This window comes from Phoxinus phoxinus, assembly GCF_949152265.1.
Source record: "Phoxinus phoxinus genome assembly, chromosome: 2".
NCBI lineage: Eukaryota > Metazoa > Chordata > Actinopteri > Cypriniformes > Leuciscidae > Phoxinus > Phoxinus phoxinus.
In genome coordinates this window covers 35,285,914-35,307,156 of record NC_136877.1, presented here as the reverse complement: position 1 = coordinate 35,307,156, position 21,243 = coordinate 35,285,914, and the positions used below count along the sequence as shown (strand labels likewise).

Sequence of the window (21,243 nt, the reverse complement as noted above, 5' to 3'; positions counted from 1 at the left end):
ACACCAATAGTTTAAAAACAATAAGCTGTCAGAATCCTTTGCATGCATTAAGGCGTTGTGTGATTTTCATTTACGCATTTGGCTGACGCTTTCATACACATATGAACCATATTATTATATCAAACCCATGGCATTGCCGTTAGTTAATAGTTACTGTCATGAACCATTCTGATAAAAGTTCTTTCGGCCAATAGAAAAGCTGTGGGGTCCAATGGGGGACAGGATTCTACAGGGGATACAATCTTTGGAGTAACAGAAATGTTACACTACTGAGAAATCACCACTCGGTGTCACTGTAAAGAGATGTTGAGCAGGTGCCATTTGCAAATGTCAAACGAATCTGTAAACGAAAACCAATCAACCAAAACAAATGATGCTGTAGCCCTATACACACAAAAATAATAGGCAAAATACAAAAAGCTGAAATTACTTTATCAGGTGTGCAGTCTCCTTTCAAACCACTGCTCTTTATCATCAGCATTACAACACACTGTGTATTACTGCCAAAGGTTATTATGAATTTTCATGTCAATGTAAAGTGAGTTTACTGTTGTGTAATATTATTTTGTAAAATACAAATGTAATGTGTTTAACATTTTGTAAAACACTTTTGGATCCCACTCTGTCATTAATCTTAAATGAAGTCATCTCTTTATTACAGCATGGGTTCAATGGGAATTTGTTATTGTGATATATAGACATAACGTCAGCCATCTGGAGTTTCACATGGAGGACTGTATAAACAAAGACACATCATCATATGGAGATTGTCTGAAATTCCACAGGAGAAGGTATATTGTGAACAGATGATAACAGTGTTCAGATTAATGTAATTTCAGCAGCCTGAACGTTTTTGCCGTTCTGTTCACTTCAGATCCTTTTTCATTCTCATCAGACCACTATCTGTGGAAAAGCCTCAGCTCGACTGTGTAATTCCTCAGACTCACCACTGGGTGGCAGTGTGAGGTGGCGCATGCATGGGCGCTGTCCAAAGTGCCGGAGGCATCCTGCGCACCTGTGGAAAATGACAAATGTCTTATTAGATGAGAGCCATCAATCAAACAGAAATCATTTGCACCCACAGCTATATGCTCTAAGAAAAAAATAACTGACAGAAACACTGGCAAAACCTCACATAGGCTACCATATACGAGCCCATCAGCGGAGACAGCATTGCGTTAAAAAGTAATAAGGAAAAAGCTATTTGGGATTTAAAGGTCAAGATGAAAGCTGAGGAAGAAAAGCCAGCCATGCGTTTCAATAAATGAGATCATTAGACATTTGGTTTAAATATTACAACTAACTATCAGGGCCAGACCATAATTAAAAAGCCATGATTAATGTTCCTCCCTAAATAAGAACATAGTGTGTGAAGGAACATTGATTCCGCAAGCACTACTCAGTGATTTGTGTCATTGTTGTCTATGCGTGTTTCTACAGGTGTGGAGTCCCATGTTTACAAGGAATAATGGGGCTAATTTATGAATCTGAACTCCAGTATATGATGGTGTCGATGTAAAATCCTAGCACTAAGCAGTAAGATAGAAAAGGACAATCACTGGATAATGGGCAATTTGCCTTCCATTTAAGCCTCTAAATGCCTCATTCCCACTTTGGGTAATTACCCAATTAAAGCTTATTCTGCAGATTTGTCTCTCTGGCACGCTCTCCTTTCTCAGGACCATCATATTGATACTCCTGCAGCACCCCTTTAATATGAATGTTTTTCACAGAGAACATTTATGCAGACACTTGGTTTTGGTACCTAATTAGCATGTCGTTAGCATGAACATGCTTATATAATTGCATCCGGAATTTGATTGTGAAAAATAAAAAGTCAGCTCTGGCTTACATGGCTTTTGTGGTGTGAGCAAATTTGTCTGATCAACCTTTGCTACAGTACATGTTGGGAGAGGAACAGACGACCACAGAGTTAAAACTGCCATGTTACAAAATTTAAGTTACCTATATTACATTATATATGCTATTGTATCTAATAGAATAATAGTGGTAAGATAACACATTCTACATTTTCCACTCTGCAGTCACAACTGACATCAGTGTATGTTATTCATCACAATTTAGATGAGGATGGAATAAGCCAAATATGCACTAATGGTGGTTGCATTAACACGAGAAAGCAGGCTGCATGTCTGTATGCATGACAACATTCATGAATAAAACAGCCAAGGCTCATTTAGTCGAATGTGTCATTATCTTTGCTTTATGACTGAGCTTGTGTGGGAAGGGAAGTGTGGGATATTGTAGAAGTACGAGGGAGATGATGATTGTGTGTGCTGCTTAAGTTGCATTATTAGAAAATCAACTCTTATACCTGCTACTCACCAGCCAACACTGTTAAAAAAATCATGTTCATTTTAAATGGTAAAAAAAGGTAGCTGTGGTTTCCAGAAATCAGTTGAAAAAAAATATGCAATGCCATTTCGGTGCCTATATATTTTATTATGATATATTTACACTTAATATTCAACAGCATTAATCATCTGACTGCATTGACACCATTGTATAAAACTGAACTGAGCTGGACAATGACATCACTGTTTTCTCCAGATCTGTTGTATAGATAAATGAACTAAATTAGAAACTAATGATTTTTACAACGGAAATGAATTCCCACTGAACTTATTTAAGCTGGACAATGACACTATTTTCTTCTAGATCTGCTGTACAGCCGAAACAAACTTTGTTGCATTATTTTCCTGTTATCACTGTTAAGCAACAATCTGTATTGTAAAAAGCGCAATATAAATAAAGGTGACGGCTTGAACTGAATGATAATATATTTCATTAGCAGGTACAACATATACCCCATGTTATGCCCCAGAGGGTAAGTAAAAAGTATGAATGAACATAAAATACAAATTTAAATGACACAATAATCAAGAAAATATTTTGTTTTACAATTTATGATATTCGGTTGATGGTTATTGCGTTCTTTTAATGTATATATGAGTACTGGCCATGGCTTATGGATAGGCAACTCTGATTCAACTGTATTATGGTACAAAGCAGATTTTGGTAGTTCAAGAAGAGTATATTAAAACTATACATTTCACAGTAAAATGACATAATGCAACATTAATTTACAGTTAACCTTTTTTTTTGCAATCTTTTTCCCTTTAAATATGTTGTTTTGGCCAATTTAACCCATATGCAGCACACATAAATAATGATATTAACTAGCACACAAGATTACATCCCCATCCCACTACAGTCATTGTCACTTTCTATTTCTAAACCACCATATTACTCCAGAATTAACTTCCCTCTGAAAGCCACCTGATATCAGAGCTTGGCATCCATTCCGTGTGGAGCTCAGTGGCTTTACACACGACTGAATGAGGCTCGCCTTGTGCAATGAGCTGATTGCTTTTAAGGTGGGTGGCTGATGTAGAGGGTTTGCTCTGCTGTGCAGGATTTTCTAATGACGATCTAGTGAGGTCTGCAGCCTGTATGTGATAATGGAGGAAGCACAGAGCAGCTGGAAGTGGATTATCAGAAGCGAGTGGGAGATTGTATGTGTGTGTGATTGAAAGAAATGAGAGCTAGCCTGTGTGTGAATACACGGTGAAGGGGGGCAACACCCTGGACCTTGAGAACTGCCTCACAGCTGCAGTGGCCCAGGAGAGACCGTGGAGGCACAGCAGGCAGGCAGAGATCTGGATGCCCGCTAGCCGCTCGGTGAGCTCCAGAAGTGCTGTGCAGACTGCTGGGAGAGAGAGGGCCATCTGTAGAGCGGAGCGGAGTCTGCCGTAGGGGCCTGATCCCAAGATCAAACATGTTACAACAACAGCAAGGATAAAAAAGAAGAGAGAGATGCCAAATTGATATAAAAACTGAGGAAGTGTAGGAGATACGGTTTTCTCTCATTCGCTTTCATCCTCTCGCATGTGTCATATTCTTTCTTTTCTGCTTGTTTTGTTTTGATTACAGATTCTTTCTTATTTTATTTAGCTTTCCCCGTGCCGACAGCCTTGCCTGAAGAGAAGTAGGTGTTTAGAGAGGAGAGACAGCAGTCTTTTGTCATTAATTGAAAAAAGAGCAACAACCTGAAAACATGATTAAAGCAATAGTGATTCTGTTAAATACCAAAGACGAAATTTTAAAAGTCAATGGGGCCCAAATAACATTGAGCCACTTCCAATGAATATTACTGAATCCCACACAGTAAGACAGAAATCATCAACATCCCCGATACGACTGTCTGGCAAACCCAGCTCCTCTCTTCTGCTATTTCCATAACACTGAAACAGTTGCCGGCACAATACTCCTTTCTCAACATTCCTCTCCCTATTCCTCCCCATTCTTTGCTAAAGTAAATGAAAGTAGAGTCTGTTAGCACAAGCTGCTGGTGTATAGTGTATCCGATGCTCTTGACCTGTGTGGTTTCCCTGCACTTTTGTCCCGTTGCCCCTCTCTACTACAATAAACGCTCGATTCTCTTTCCATAGACTCCCATCTGGCCCCTGTCCCTCTATAGAGAACATGATTCCCTGGATCTCCTCAATCTATTGTTTAGTGGAAGAGATTCTGGGAATGAAGAGAGGGACTTTTTAAAGAGCAAAAAAAGCTCTCAATTGAGTCCCATTTGTACATTCTCTTTGGCCTCATTGATCCTGTCTTTGAGTCTGCTTTATACACTAATATTGTGTAGGTATACTATTGTAACCGTTATTTACTATCTCTATCTGTCTGTCTCTTTGTAACTATTGATTTAATGCAAACAATGCTTACAATGGAATTCATTGTGTTCATCAGGAAAGGTAGGAGGAATTGCAATTCAGTGTTATGCTATAAAGTTCCTTTGTAATATACAGTAATGTAGTGGCAAAATATAAAGACTTTAACTGCAGATTGCACTAAACTGTGAACACAATGTTGGACAATTTATGAGAAAGCTGTGACTTTCAGTTTACAATTTCCCCTGCCATGATCTCTAACAGAACAGCATAGTTGCCGAGAGCAAATCAGCCGATAAAGTAAAAAAAAATTCACATATACACAAATGTATTAATTGTGCTATAGCCTATGTGTTTTCTTAAGAATGACACATTCTCCAGACGTGAAAATGTGTGCAGGTAACCATTTTCATGTGCACACATGCTTAGATCACATGTGTGAGTATGTGCAGACAAATTATTATGATGAATAACACTCTCTTTGCCATAATGTCTGGCTGAGGCAGATGAAGCGAGGAGAAATGACTCTTTTTCATTTAGCAAGCCCTGACCCAACATTGATTCCAGTCCAGTTTCAACGGGAGTCCATTATCTATGAGATTACTTCTTCAGGTCTTTTATTTTGTCCTTCAGTCCTTCAGAGCAACACACAGGGCTGATTGAGTAACTCCTCTGGCCTGTTCTGACTGCATTGTTTGCCCTCTAAGAGGAGCAACGTATTAATACACATTGGCGCTTACTCACTTTTCCCACAGCTCATTTACTGACTTCTTCTATATTTTATTACTACACAAACCTTTCTCTTCTTTTTTTACCTGCATATCTATCTATCTATCTATCTATCTATCTATCTATCTATCTATCTATCTATCTATCTATCTATCTATCTATCTATCTATCTATGTGCAGTAAGATATAATGAGATGTACGAACATTCAATAACTCTAGTAACAACCCCATTATTACGCCATCACTAAAATGAGGACATAATTAATACATGCCAATTTCCTCCATTTAGACTGGTGCCTTTTCTATTTTTCTAATTGATCACAATGCCATTTCAGTAACTACAGGTTCAGAGGCCAGAACTGGGATAGTCAATTTGCAGGTCTGGTACTGCATTCTAATTGATCTCAAAACAGGGCTATTTTCCCTGAACAATTTGCAATTACTCAGTAATGATCTATTAATCATGATGGATTTTCTATGAGTGCAGAGACATGTCTTTACAGGCCGTCTATCAGCTGCCATGGACACTAATGATATGACCTTTAACATGATATGGCCTCTGACAAGGTCTAATTCTAAAGTGAGCACAGCAGATAAACAGTAAAAGTACTAAAACATGCACTAAAGACAGTACTTATGCATCATGTTTCTAAATGGAAGTGTTTAGCCCAATGGCATGATATAATAACAACTGCATCATCAATAATATATTATATTATTATAATATTATTTAATGAATGTTATTCTTTAATTATTATTCTCTTGTGAGATGTGAGGATATAAATGTGTGATAAGAATAAATGCCAGTGTTTGTGTCTCTGAGGGAGTGCACTGCTCAGCCCTTTGATTTATGTCAAAATCGTTCAGATAGAGGGCAGAAGGTGAATTGATTGGAGGAATGTCTTACTCTGTCTGGTATGTGATGAAAGGCACAGGGGAAGGCAGGCGATACAGAGTGTGCTGGGAAAATGACATTGATTCTTCCTTTAGAAAGCAGGAAGTAGAGTAAGATAGGGAAGTCTGAAGCTGATTTGCCCTTGAGAAAAAATAATGACGATTCTGTCACACCACCCTCTGCTTCTGTAATATCCCCTTAATTATCCTCATCTCCCTCGCCCTGTACTTTCCAATCAAAGCGGCACGTGCCTGTGAATCATACCAGGGACATTTTATAAAGTCTACATGTCCTTTCTGGGAGCTTTCAGTTGAGTCTGGAACTATTGGGGAGGAAATTAGCTATTGACATCCCAAAAGCTTTTAATTTTACTGCCAGTAATTTACTTTGGAATGTTTAATCCCTTGCTACATATATTTAAGGCCTTTACTGGAAAAATCATTATCCTAATTAGTATTTTTATTGTCTTCACATCCTTAAAAGGAAGAGATAAATTTACTTTATAAGCAGAAGTGCATATTAGGACTTGTTTTCAAAGAATATGGGCCCTGTGCAGTGTGGTTTGCTAGCTTCAGCCCGACGCAGTTATCATTTTCACGTCCTGCGCCACGTTGTTTAAATAGCACTATTAGCATTATAAATAGAATTCTCAATATTTATACACATACATATAATTTAATTCAGGGAGATTTGCATTTAAAATACAAACAAAAAATTATGATCCTAAAAAATCACTGTCCTAATAAATTTTTTTATCTAATTTTCCAGTACAAATGTCTACACATCCTTTAAAAAACAAAAACAAAGTCAATTTACTTTAGAAGCAGAAGTGCATAAGATACTAGGACTTGTTTTCACAGAATATTAAGTTCAGAATTAGGCTAAGTTTAATTGAAGTTTATTTTCAGTCCCACTAGCAAATATTTCTCAAAATCTATTTTAGTTACAAATGCTCTGAAATTCATATCTGCAAATATCGAGTTTACCTTCAATATAGTATGGATACCTCATGGAGTGTTGTGCATCATGTGTGTTCATTTATTCTGCGGAAGTATCAATGAAAATCGAGCCTTTTCAGCCTATCACACTTGTTTACTGCATTATGCTTCAAGTCTGTAATAAAAAAGAGTGATGGGGCACGTCAGACAAGCAGCATTTAACAGGACAGGAATGACAGTTATTTGACAAGAGTTGAAGAACAGGCAACTTCATTCCCCAATAAATTATATCTCATCGCTATGCATTTATGCAGTCGTAAGCAACAAAACATTACAGTATATTAACATGCATATCTGTCCACAAACAATCACATCAGTGATTTTAAACATGAGCATAACTCAGAGTAGAAGTGTCTGGTAACTGAGGCGGTCATCATTATTATGCAGACTGACACAGTGCAGATCATCTAGTGTTTCTACTGTATTCTCCATTGAAGGGAAGATTCTGAAATGTATAGATGCTTTACTCACTTAACTTTATGAAGAAGTTTCTGACAGACATTATCATTCTCCCAGAAACATGTACCATTGTGCTCATTGAAATGCAAATAGAAAAATAATAAAGAGGTGGCAGACATCTGCAGTTTGTCAGAGGAAAAGATACCTTAGCAAAGATAAGCCAAATATCTGTATTATATGGGACTCCTTTAAAGCATATATAAGGGGGGTAATGATAGCCTTTTCAGCAAAAAGGAAAGCTAGTTCTGACCGAAAAATGATTAAAATAAAACAGGATATTAATTTAATGGAAACTCAACTTAAAAAAGGAGACCAAACAATTAAAAGCAAATTGCAAGAAAAGAAATTAGAAATGGACTCTATACTGATGGATAAAGTTAAAGACTTCAGACAAAATTCGAATAAGCTTAATTATATATCAGCTAATAAATCGGGTAAATACTTGGCATCAATGGTCAAGAGGGTTGCAAAGACTCAGTCTATATCTTTAAAAGAGGAAGAATCAGATGATGTTATTACAAACAATGATATTATTAATAAAAGATTTAAGCAATTTTATGAACACTTGTATACATCTGAAGTTAAAGATGATGACCCAGATTCCTTTCTTAAAACTGTCAAATTACAGCGCTTATCAGATCATCAAAAGGAAGATGTGGGGAAAGTCTTTGCAATCTCTGAGATCGAAGCTGCAATTAAGGCATTTCCCGAAAAAAAGGCCCCAGGAACAGATGGCCTCCCTATTGAGTTTTATTCAACATTCTGGCCAAATATTAGACCTTTGTTCCTGGAAGTTGTAAATTCATTTGTTAATCAACAAAAAATACCAGAAACTATGTATCTTTCAACTATTTCTGTGATACCAAAACCAGGACGTGATTGTAATAAGCCCTCTGATTTCAGGCCCATCAGCTTAATCAATTGTGATAAGAAAATCATAACAAAAGTAATGAATAATAGATTGGCACTAATTCTACCTAGCATTATTCATCATAACCAAGCCGGGTTTATTCCTAATAGGGATCTTAGAACTAATGTTAGAACATGTATATCATTAACACAATATGCTAAAAAATATAAGATAGATTTGACCTTGATGGCGGTCGATGCCGAAAAAGCATTTGACCGCCTTGAATGGTCATATTTGTACAAAGTGCTTGAAACATTTGAATTCCCAGTAGAATTTATTAATATGGTAAAAACTTTGTATACAGCCCCTAAAGCACAAGTCTGTACCAATGGTGTTATATCTGAGGCTTTTTCGTTAAGCCGTGGTACTGCTCAAGGTTGTCCATTATCTCCAGCGCTATTTGCAATGGCTATTGAACCCTTGGCTGAGAAAATAAGACAGACAGATAACATAACTGGTATCACTATAGGCAAAAATGAATATAAATTAAGCTTATTTGCTGATGATTTGTTATTATATCTAAGCGAAGTGGACATTTCAATTCCGAGTGTAATCAATATAATGAGTATATTTTCAAAAATTTCAGGTTATAAAATTAACAGTGGCAAAACTGAAATTTTGACCTTTAGCCAAAAACAAATAAACTCAGAAGTATTTAAACAATTTAAAGTACAAAGCTGTAAAATAAAATATTTAGGTTGTTATATCAGTGCAAACAAAAAACAGTTGTATAAGAGTAATTTTCTTACATTGAAAAGTAATCTAAAACATACTCTTAATAATTACAGTGATCTCAAGTTGAATCTAATTGGTAGAATAAATCTGGTAAAGATGATGTGGCTCCCTAAGTTTATTTATTTGTTTCAGTGTATTCCGCTGACACCACCAAAAACTTTTTCACGGAAATAAATTCCATAATTACATCTTTCATTTGGGCTGGAAAAACCCCAAGAATAAAAAGGAATTTACTGTTTTGCCCCAAACGGGAAGGAGGGTTAAACCTCCCTAATATGGAATTGTATCAGATGGCAGCCCAGATGTTTTATATTGATCGTATTATTAATAATACTAATGAAGACCCATGGCTGGTTATTGAAAATCATCAATTACACCCAAATAGTTTATTATCCATTTTGTTCTCCAAGAAAAAAGTAAAGACTGATAACTTTGTGGTCAACAGTACATTAAATATGTGGAAAAAAACCAAACAGATTTTAGGGATGGAGATTGGCACCCCAGCACATATTAAGATTCGGAATAATCCATCTGTTAAAATTCAGGGTACTAAATTAATGTGGAAAACTTGGATGAATGGAGGCATTGAAACATTATCAGATATTATTAGTTTAAGTAAAATATCCTCATTTGATATGCTGAAAGATAAATTTAAATTAAAAGATTCAGAGATATTTAAATATATGCAGTTAAAAAATTGGGTCACAGAGAACTGTGATATAGTGAATGATGTTCCGGAAAAGATAAAGACCCTTCTGGAACAAAGTAAGAAAAAAAAAAAAGGTGTAAGTGTTATGTATGACTATCTCAATAATGTTGTAATAAATTGTAATCTGCTAAGTAAAATATATGAAGGCTGGGACAGAGATATAAAGGATTTCAATGCCAAAACAAAATGGAAGGAGTGCTTAAATCTAACATATAAAGCCACAACTAACGAAAATCTTAGATTGATTCAATATAAATTAATGACTAGAATTTATTATAGTAGGGATAAAATTCATAAGTTTGATGTATCTTCCCCCCCCACCTGCTTAAAGTGCGGTAGTAGTGACTATCTCACTCATTCATTTTGGTATTGCAAAAAAATAAAGGAAACGTGGTTTGATATTGAGAGATGGCTCTCTAACATCTGTAAGCAGAAATTTGTATTCACACCAGAAGCCTGCTTACTCCAAAATGTAACAAAAATGAGATATCCTATGGGATGGCAATCAATATTTTCCTCATTAGTTTATAAGAAATTGTTGTTACAAAATTGGAAAAACATAATTACCCCAGGGTTAGATAAATGGAAAAATGCAATGAAGTATTACCTAAATATTGAGAAAGCTCTGTCAGTGGATAAAAATAAACAAAAACAGTTTAATTTTGTGTGGAAACCAATATTTGATGCTCTGTAATTAGTCCAACGTTAGATCTGCTTAATTCAAATCTGTATTTTAATTTATAGGTTCGTAAATTTGACATGGTAATATTAACATCTTCTTTCTTTTTCTTTTTTTCCTCTTAACAGTTTACTTGGAGCACCAGCAGTATAATTGGTGGGTGTGTGTGTGTGTGTGTGTCGGTGTGTGTGTCTGAATGATTTATTATTATTATTATTATTAGTGTGACTTGTCCTGGTGTTGTAAATTGTTCAGAATGCGTCTAAATAGTTTGTCTGGTTTGTCTTGTCTATTGTCTTTTGTCTGAGAAAAAAAGAAAAGGAAAAAAAAGAAAAGAGAGATGTATGTATAAAAAGAAGGGGAGTGTGCATTGTGTTAATTTATTTTGTTTTTTTTTCTCTTTCTCCCCTATTGTATAGTTATACAGAGGTTATTGTTTAGGACTGGTTAATATTTGAATGGAATTGGCTGGAAAACCAGGTTGTTTATTGCATGGTCTCTCTGTTTTCTTTGTATTTGCATAATAAAAACAATTCTAAAAAAAAAAAAAAAAAAAAAAAAAAAAGATACCTTAGCAAAGAGATAATATTTGCAGAGCAATATTGTAAGTAAAAGATACTGTTTCTCTCTGAGCTGAGACATACACTAATAATGTATCTCATATGCTAGTTTCATTACACCAACTAAAGTATGTTTTTGTTTTTGTCTGCATGTGCATGACTGCCAAGGGTGAGTACATGGTCTTATTAGATGTTATTTGAAAAGGACAGCTTGTCTTTTTGATGTGCTTTGTGAAAGCACTGAGACACTGAACACACAGCGCATGTTTGCAGCCTTTCTGGAAATTAATTTCTGCTTTTCATCCACTTTATGCCAGGGAGAATCACAAAGTAGAGTAATGATCATGTGCGTTTTGATTTCGAACAGATTCGTCAAATGACTTCCTGTTTTTTATTCCTGTTCAAAGCATGGCCTCAAACACACATGCACACACACCTCCACATGTGCAAATCACACCACCCTAAGGCACAAGGACAAAGCAAAGACTTTTTCATTACATGTAAACACTGAAGCAGACACAAATCAAGGCTTGCATACGACCACAAACACGGGATGGAAAAGTCTCCCTTGCCCTTTCATTAAAGCTTATGAGGATACACAGTGCAAATCAGTCTAGGATGAGCAAGAGTGTGCAATCCAGCACAAGGACATATAGCTACATCCTCATACACAAACACACATATTTCTCCCCAGGGTGACAGATTAGCAGCTTATTGATCTACAGGGAGTGCTGGGTATGAAGCACAAACATGCCTGAAATATTTTACACCATTATAACCGCACACATGGGATGCTGATATGAACACAGCAGAATTTAGTGGCATAAAGCTTTGTGTGTGTGTGTGTGTGTGTGTGTGTGTGTGTGTGTGTGTGTGTGTGTGTGTGTGTAAGTGAGACATAATGTGCACAATGTCAACACTTAGAGTAGCCAGCAGCGGTTTGATTTGTAACTCAAGAGTTCAGACTGACAGCATGACTGTGTCCGTGTCATGTTGTTTTTCATAAAACAGGTCGATAAACATGTTAATAGTATACTGATTAACTTACATTATGTACATAATATTTCCAGGTAACTTTATATAATTTCGCTGCACCCTAACGAAAATAGACCCACACAAAGCCACAGCATAATGTCAGTAACTCACAGAAGTGGTGTTTGTGTACTTCCTGAAAGAATCAGTTTTGAATGAATCGGTTGAGTAAATGATTCAATGACTGACTCATAAACACAGGCTGCTTCCAAAATCGCATACTTCCTTACTAAATAGTAGGCGAAAACAATATGGGGAAAAATTAATATGTCCAGATTAATTATTTATGGCCTTCTAGAAATCTACTATGATAGAGAAGCGAAGAGAAGACTATGGTGTTGTGCAGAAGAGAACCAGGCAGTGGCTCCCTGCTAAGTGGAGTGACTGCTGGCTTGAATGATGTTGACAGGTTTCCAGTGCAGCCTGGAGCTCCTCTGCATGTCTAAATAAACCCAGCGCCCACTCCGACCGGCTCAAACACACCTTGGGCACAATGGCCTGAATTTGATATTGAACAGAGAGGAGGTGAAATATGAACGAGACAGTGGCAGACCAATGTTTGTATGACCTGAATATGACATGTATGATTATGCATGACCTTTACATGACCTGAAAATTACTTGCATTGAAAAAATATAATGTACTTAAAAGTAAATGCAGAAGACATAGACTACTGGAATCTTCACTGTCTATCCATCTGTGGTTGAACAAGCTTCAACTCCTCCTGAAATATAACCATCCATTTATAACCAAATTAAACTTCCTATAAACTATAACCCCGGGATGGATGACAGTGTAGAGAACAATAATTACAATTATTTGTGTTCCTAAAAAATGGAAACAACAACAGCTGTTATTTTCAGCATACTGAACTATGAGGTAATTGTTATTTGCCTTTATAAAAGATCAGCCTTTGGTCGGTACTTAAACAGTTCAAGGAAGCCTAAGCTTGGGGATTTTGCTCAAGAAACAGTGCATTTGGACCTTAATTTGCCTGAGGGATACTCAGGAAGCTGGAGATGCACACAGTACGTTTTTGCATTCACACTGTGTGTTTGACTAGTGTGATGAGGAAAAGTCCTGACCTCATACTAACAGTACTGAGAGCTTTTATATTTCTTTGTCATTCTGTGCACACACTAATGACGGCAATTCAGTTCAGTGCAACAACAAAGAGGAGAGCAAGGATCAAGGGAGCAATTTTGAGATTTGACTCCTGTACCGCGAGTGAATTATCTTGATCTTATTAATAGACGTAAAATGATAAGAGTTAGTATTAACTTTAAACGGAAGAAAAAAGAGAATTCTAATTGCACTGATAGAAAAAGGCACCATACGAGCACTGATAGATTTAATAAATGCTCTTTTCTAAAGATATAACACATATAATTCATATAAATAAATAAATAAAGAAAATATTTCTTCCTGACTGAAAACATAAAGCCTCATGTCACATAAATTGTGGAAAATAACTGTTTATAGGCTGTTCCAGCTTTTCGCCAGCAGGTGGCAGTATGCTTTATCTCACTGATTTGTTTTGAATGGTTCATTCTTTCATTCAGAACGAGTCTGATGTTACTGTTCAGTGAAAGCTAAAAAACAATGATTGACTACTCGTTGACCCGACAAATTAATACAAATAATAATAAAATAAAATAAAATAAATGTAAAATAATCTGAGTAAGCAAGCCAGACAAAACATGTGGTGCTTAACTTACACTGACTATGAAATCAAAGCAGCGAACGCTTTATGCAAAGGACAGCGCGTTTTTCTTTTGCCTCGTGCTCTGTTGATCAGCCATGCTATAACGTGAGTCATTGATCAAAGCAAAAAAGCAATAAACCTTTGATTTCCTCTGTCAAGATCTGGTTATTTAAAGACTTAATATTGATTCCGTGATTAACAGCCAAACATGATCTTCTTCCTCCAGCCCCCTCCCCAACCATGGTGAGTCCTGTAGTAGTTAATCACCATTGACCTGCATGTTAATGTAAAGTCAGAACCACTGACAGATGGAACCAGGCCACATCTTAGTACACTCATGATCACATCTTTGAACCTCAGTAGATGTTCATACAAGAGACCCTTCATGAGACATTTTACAGTATTTCAGCACAAAAGCAGCAGTCATAAAACTACCAGAGGATGATGCAATGTGATGCAATAAATCCTCCCTAGATTCATACAGAAATCCAGGGATTGACTGACCACAAGTCTCTTTCTGCTGGACTTTGTCTCTTTATCCTTGCGTCTTTCTTTGATCTTTCTTTCCCTATTGGCCATATTTTTGCAACATCAAACTGTATCTACTGTAAGATATTGAAACCAAAATTGAAAATTATACCATGATTTACTCAAGCCATCTAAAGCTAAAATATGTTTGTTTTTTCGCAGATAGGGGTCGCTAACCTCAAACAATAACAAAGGCGTAGGTTTATGACACAGTGACAAGCTGAATGGGACTTTGCTGTCAAGCTGATGGATTTAATAATGTTAATGGATGATTCATGTTTTTTTAACATTACAGTGGTATGAAGCAGGTCGCGATTGCTAATAATAGACAGATATCACTCGCTGGTCCCGCGGATATAAAGGAAAAAGGATATTTAATTCTACCGAACTACCCGCAAGTGCTGAATTACTAAAGTTGCCACAGGTCAGTTTATTTGACGAATTAAACTTGTGATGTAACGCAGCGCTGTTTCACTTGGTCTAACGTTACACTACGCTATCATACTAGCTAACGTTAACTGTTAAACAACATTTGAGTGTGTTGAAAGTTATAATGTTATTCTATGTGTTAGGCTAGTTCGTTTGCTATATGAAACTAGCAACTTACTAGTAAGCTAGATCAACATTAGAATAACATACTGATAATATTCTAACATTTCATCATGTTAAGCTTTATAACATTGATTTGTTTTATGTACATTTGCTCACCTGTCTAATAAAGTATGTGCAAGAGCGGTGTCGCTGTCAAGTCGTGACTTGTGAAGCTTTGTCAAGTCCAAGTTTGTCACGGACGTGGAGCTCTCGGCATCTCGAAAACGCCACGCCGATATTGATCCTTATTTTAGTTCTTTTTTTGTCCCAAAGTCTGCTTGCTATGGTCCATAATGTTTGAACGAAATAAGAACAGTGTGCCGCTAAACGTTACGCACTACGCAGTTGTCCACGTCTGTCGCCATGGTTACATCATGGCTATGGCAGTACGAGCGGAAACCGGCGGAAACCGAGGATAGCGCGGATATTGCGTCATTGACAGGTGACATTTTTTTTCTGAGACGGGCCATAGTTTAAAATTGGAATTTCTCTGGAATAAAAAATCTTTGGAGACTTTTGGGATATTGTAAGTACACAACTGCAGGAAATATATATAGTGATTTTTGGACATATTGTACCTTGAACTACCAAGGCAGTCTGTTTTAAAATGTTGCAATGTAATTACTTTGTTGAAAAAATAAAACCCATGTAATAGGATCCTGACTTTTCCTAAATGTGTCTATATTTTATTATTTTATTAAAATGACAAGACACAAAAGAGTTTTGAGTATTTCTACCTTGAATGGCCGCATAGCCTACTGACCGTATGCATTACAGACCGTGTATCATTTGCTCCTTTTTTCAATTGCGGAGAAACTGACTGCAAGAACAACTAAACAAAGGACAAATGTCATCAGGTTGTGTGTGGGAGCTGCACATGGAAGGTAGAGATTACCTGTGTTGACTGTAAGTAACTGATCCACAAGCGTCAGTGAAATTGATGCACGCTGTTTGCCCCCAAAACAACCCAAGTTAGCCCGCTTAGTAAAGAATACTTTCATTATGATATAATTATAACAGCATTATATTTTCATTGTAATTTTACAGCATGATATTTTTGCTCACTAAAACAAATATTGGTTACTTAATTTGTGGCAGAAGACTGACCTCTAACCCGACGCATGACATAGTCACAAATTATATTAAGTCTAAAACGAGAAATTTTAAAGAGAAATGTTGGAGGATTTCGATGTGAGAGAAGAGGAGCATGAGTTTGTTGCACAGCCATTTGTTTAAAGATTGTGTTAGTTTGCAAGAAGATAGTCATATACACTATATAGGATGGCTTGAAGGTGAGTAAATCATGGGGTAATAAAAAATTTTGGGTGAACTATCCCTTAAATACACACAGATCAAATGATAGGGCAAATGGTAAATTTTACTCCTCAAGGTTTCCCATTCCCATACCAGAGAGCTGGATGAACTTAACTAAACATATAGGCTAAGTCACATTCTTTTAATGTCAGCATTAAGTAAATGGAATTCGTTACACATAAGTGCTGGTGAGCATGTGGATTGTATATAAATGCATTTCTGAGTTTCTGACAAAGTGATGTGTTGTACGTGTAAGAAGACCTTAAGTGTTCAGTTGTTTATTCTGGAGATGTGAAATGCGAATAAAAAAAGACAGGAGGGATTTACAGGCCAAGACAGGGAAGAATGGCATTCCCATGGGATAGCAAGGCTTTGAGAGGATTAGTTTGTCTCCGGATGAGGATGGCATTAGACGAGAGAAGACACGGACTGAGGACACAAACTAGAAAGGAGGATGAGAGGAGAGATGGAGACCTGCTGCTTGAGAAAACAATACTGTACCACCACCATGACTCCGCCCTGGCTCCTGTATGAGGGAGGCTGACAGTGTTCGCTTCTCTTGTTGTCTCGCACACAAACCCCCTCTAATGTATGATGTACTGTAAGAAGGATCCTTTGTTCAATCTTCTTTTATCTTTATGAAGAAGGTCATAGCTACTCCTGTCGTTCTCAACTCCAGCAGACAGCTGGGCAAACAATCATATCCCTCTCTTCTTCACCATGACATGGAGTCTGAACCCGGGCCTCAGCTCTTAAAACCAGCGGCAGGCCCCTTGATGCCCACCCAATTTTAGCGCTCAGTCTGCTTATGAGACAGGGTCAATGAAGATTAAATTGATTCATGAATCTGATTTGAGTACATTTGAGTATCGGCAAAAAGTCTGATCTAGATGGTTTGGGTCATTGCTAGAATTTTCCGCTTGTTGCAACTTTACTTCTTTAAGATTTAAAAATACTATTTTAAAGGTTCCTAATCTTGTTTTGGAGGTCTCCTACAACAGGTTTACATCCATCAAAGGTAAAAAAACAAACAACACACACACAAAAAAAACACTTTAATTTTCTCATAATATACATTGCACATCACATTTTTCAAAGATTCTCAAACAACTCGCCTGAAGATTCAATCTCTCTAACCCCCTCCTTTCTGTGAGCCTGCTCTGCTCTGATTGGCCAGATGGCCCAGTCTATTGTGATTGGTCTACCGCTTACAGCGCATGTCGGAAACAAAAAGCCTATTACCATAAACTTCAGCTCCGGAGGCTTCCTCGGTGCAGGCTCAGTGATTGTACACACTTGTAAAGACAGTAACGATTGCATCGATTTTACCATATCAATTTGAGCGTGAGTCCAATGATGAAATATTGGAAGAACTAGTTATTCAACCCGAACATCCATCACAAGGACAACTTGAGCAGGACGTTTCTCAGTGATACGCTACTCAGTTTGTCGTACATTATGAGATGTTTCAACTGTAATTCCTCACCATCAGAATTAACAAGAGTATGTCCATCAACAAACCGATGTGTATATTCCTAATTTATTATGGTGCACATGTGGGAACTGTATCAATAACGGTGCATACATTAGCCGAGCGAGCACTAATGTGAATAATTTATATGACAATCAAGTTTGTAAAACAAATCTTGCGCCATCCTTTATCATTTCTTAAGGTAGTAAGAACGACAGACAATCTGCATTAACCCATTTGTGCCCAAATTTTTCTGAATGGTTTCATGCATATAGTCGTGTTAATGGTGTCCTATATGAACATATTCTGCATTTATTTTCCCCAGTTTTTTTTTTTTTTTTTTTTAATCGTATTTGAATGTGCGGCAAATATGTATGCACCCCCTCAATGTAACATTTTAATAGGAGGAGAACATTTGGCATCATGGAAGAGGTGTTAGAGATTCTTAAATCTTAAAACACAACAAACAATAAATCCATTTGCCTTAACCCTTGTGCGCTGTTCGGGGTCTTTTTGACCCACATTTCTAACTTTCATTCATTGGGATAACATGGATAATTTGACATGGTTTAGTGTAAGATTTTTGCACATCTGTTTTGGAAAATGCCGTTTTTTAAAGTAACAAATTATCACTTTAACCAGTAGATGGCTATTTGCTATTTTGACTAACTGAAAGACATCTTTTCACAACTTTTTCCAGTTGTATTCATATACATTATGAATTAATAATAATATGTAGATATGAATCTAACTGGAAACATTTGTGAAAAGATGTCTTTTAGAGCTCTGCAGCCATCTACTGGTTAAAGTGATATATATTTTTTACTTTTAAAACGGAATTTTCCGAAATATGGGCAAAAATCTTACACTAAACCATGTCAAATTATCCATGTTATCCCAATGAATGAAATTTAGAAATGTGGGTCTTTTATAAGGTGAATTTGACATAATTATTATTATTTTATTTTTTTAAATAAAAACCTATATATTAAAAATGTTTTTTACATTTATTTATATACATTTTGTGGAGTAAAAATGTCCAAATGTGAAGTAAAAACATGAATAAACTGAGTAAAATGACATTGTAAAAACAAAAACAAAAAACAATTATTTTGTTACAAAATTACATTTTGTTGCCTGGGGTCTCTAAGACTCCAAACAGCCCGACTGTAAACCACAAACGAAACGCGCACAAGGGTTAAAGTGGTGGAACATAGTTCAGAACAAAGTGCAGCCATACCAGGGCATTGTGTATCAAAAAGTTATGAAAATAAATACAAATAAATAGAATGAATAAAAAATTATATCTATAACAAAAAAACAAATAACAAAAATAACAGTGCATACAGATGTCATTTAAAGGGTTAAGTTAGGTTTATGCACTAAACAAGACCAATAACCTTGATTTATTAACCTATTAACACAGTATACTCCATTTTCCCATGATATATGTATTTACAAGGCATTTGCCCACCGGCAACTATAGTTGCCGCTTGGACTTTTGACTAAGTATACAAAAAACTATAGATCTCTTGTAAGATTTGTTTTGTTTGGATGATTCTAGATACCTTCATGATTATGTAGATGTATATATGTCAACACATTTTTTTTATTATTAACATGAAAATGACCTTTCTTTGGGAGGGTTTGCCTTCGCCATGCTTCCTGGAAGTAGGCATAGGAAGTTGACAGCCTCATGTGACAGGAAGGAAGTGAATACCTTTTTTTCCCCCTTGAAATCCTTTACTTGGTTGTTTGCTTGCATGTCATTGAGACATTAAACATGGATAACATCTAGAAAAATACTTACAAAAGGAAAATGACAACTACACTGCAGCAACTATAGTTGCCGGTGGGCTTAAATGGGATGGACACAGTTTTAGGTAAAAGTGGCCCACAGCTGATTAGCAACTATTTCAGTAAGACAGTAATAACGTGAGTTAGCTGGAGACCTACACAATATAAAATACAAAACAATGTATTTTGAGCACCCGGTAGATCAGAAAATATATACAATAATTAGTCATGCTAACACAGGTTGTGATTCAGAGGAGCAAGTTGATCCAAATAAAGTGGGTACTGCCCCATCTATCATGGATAAGTGTTTTGCAAATCAAATGCTTATTTTTCTTAAACTGTATGTAAATTCCATACTCTGTTGGGAATTGAGGTGGTCACTGAAGCTGAATGCAGAAGGCTGAACTTTTCATTCTTAATCGGTGTGTGATGTACCTGTGACAAAGGGCTTAAATAAAAAACAGCAGATAAGTTGTTTTGAGTTGGCAAATGAGATGTGATTAAACCAAATAAAATATACAGTAATTTTATTACTAGCTATATAGGTGACTGTGTTTCACACTAAACTCTTCATTCGCTATAGGCCGACTAAATAAAAAAAATTAAATCCTTGAAGACTTTTCAAAGACTGGATGGCATATGAGTCTCGCATATATTGCGAATAGATATAAACTGGTCATTGTAACAGCATGGGGAACTTGTAAACGCAGCTTTGTTTCCTGAGGTATTGTATTTGCCAGCAAGTCAGGTTGGAGCTTGCCAGCTTGAAAATACTATTATTGTGTACAAAAGGCATTAGACAGTCCGTGTCCTAGTCTGAGGCAGGCACTAGGTAAGAGATCCCTTAAAGCGATGAAGTAAGGAAGATTCAGTATAGCTCTCTCTGTCTAACTGGTGTCTGAGGAGTTTGAAGACACATTCCTGCGATTCTCATCACAGTAAAACTTGTTTTTCAGGAAACAGATGCTCTCTTCAGGTGACTAATGTAGATTTGTGTAACTTTGCATCCCAGTGAAGGAAAGGGTCCAGCTACAAAAATAAAGAGAATATAGCCTACATAAATTCTAAACACACTTTCTTCTTCTTTATGCTCTCTCTTGCTTTTCTGTCACCAAGTTCATTTCAGATCTGCTGATCAAAGCATTATTGGAAAGCTTTTGGTTATTGTGGATCTGTGCTTCAATTTCTGAAAACCCAGAAAAAAATCATTCTCTGTCTATTACTAAAAGGAAGTTCAGTATGTCATGCATAATACGAGCTCTTTGAACTTGTAGATGCATAAACATATTTTTATAACTCCCTCAAACCTGCCTGCAATGTTTTTTTAATTTAATTTACAGGCAGAATTCTGTTTGACATGGGGTACATTTGCTTTTTTGTACCTATCATGTAGAACCACACAGGGGACGTGAATCTCTCTAACCTATTTTA

The 21,243-nt window shown here is 36.4% G+C and overlaps 1 long non-coding RNA gene across 1 annotated transcript; it reads right to left on the bottom strand.

Moving 5' to 3' along the window:
* Window positions 1–622: 622 nt before the first annotated feature.
* LOC306984740 lies at window positions 623–15,582 on the bottom strand. The gene is made up of 3 exons (XR_013794606.1): window positions 15,348–15,582; window positions 7,311–7,437; window positions 623–1,015 (listed from the first exon to the last, which is right to left on the bottom strand). It is a non-coding gene; the product is annotated as an uncharacterized lncRNA (long non-coding RNA).
* Window positions 15,583–21,243: the final 5,661 nt, after the last annotated feature.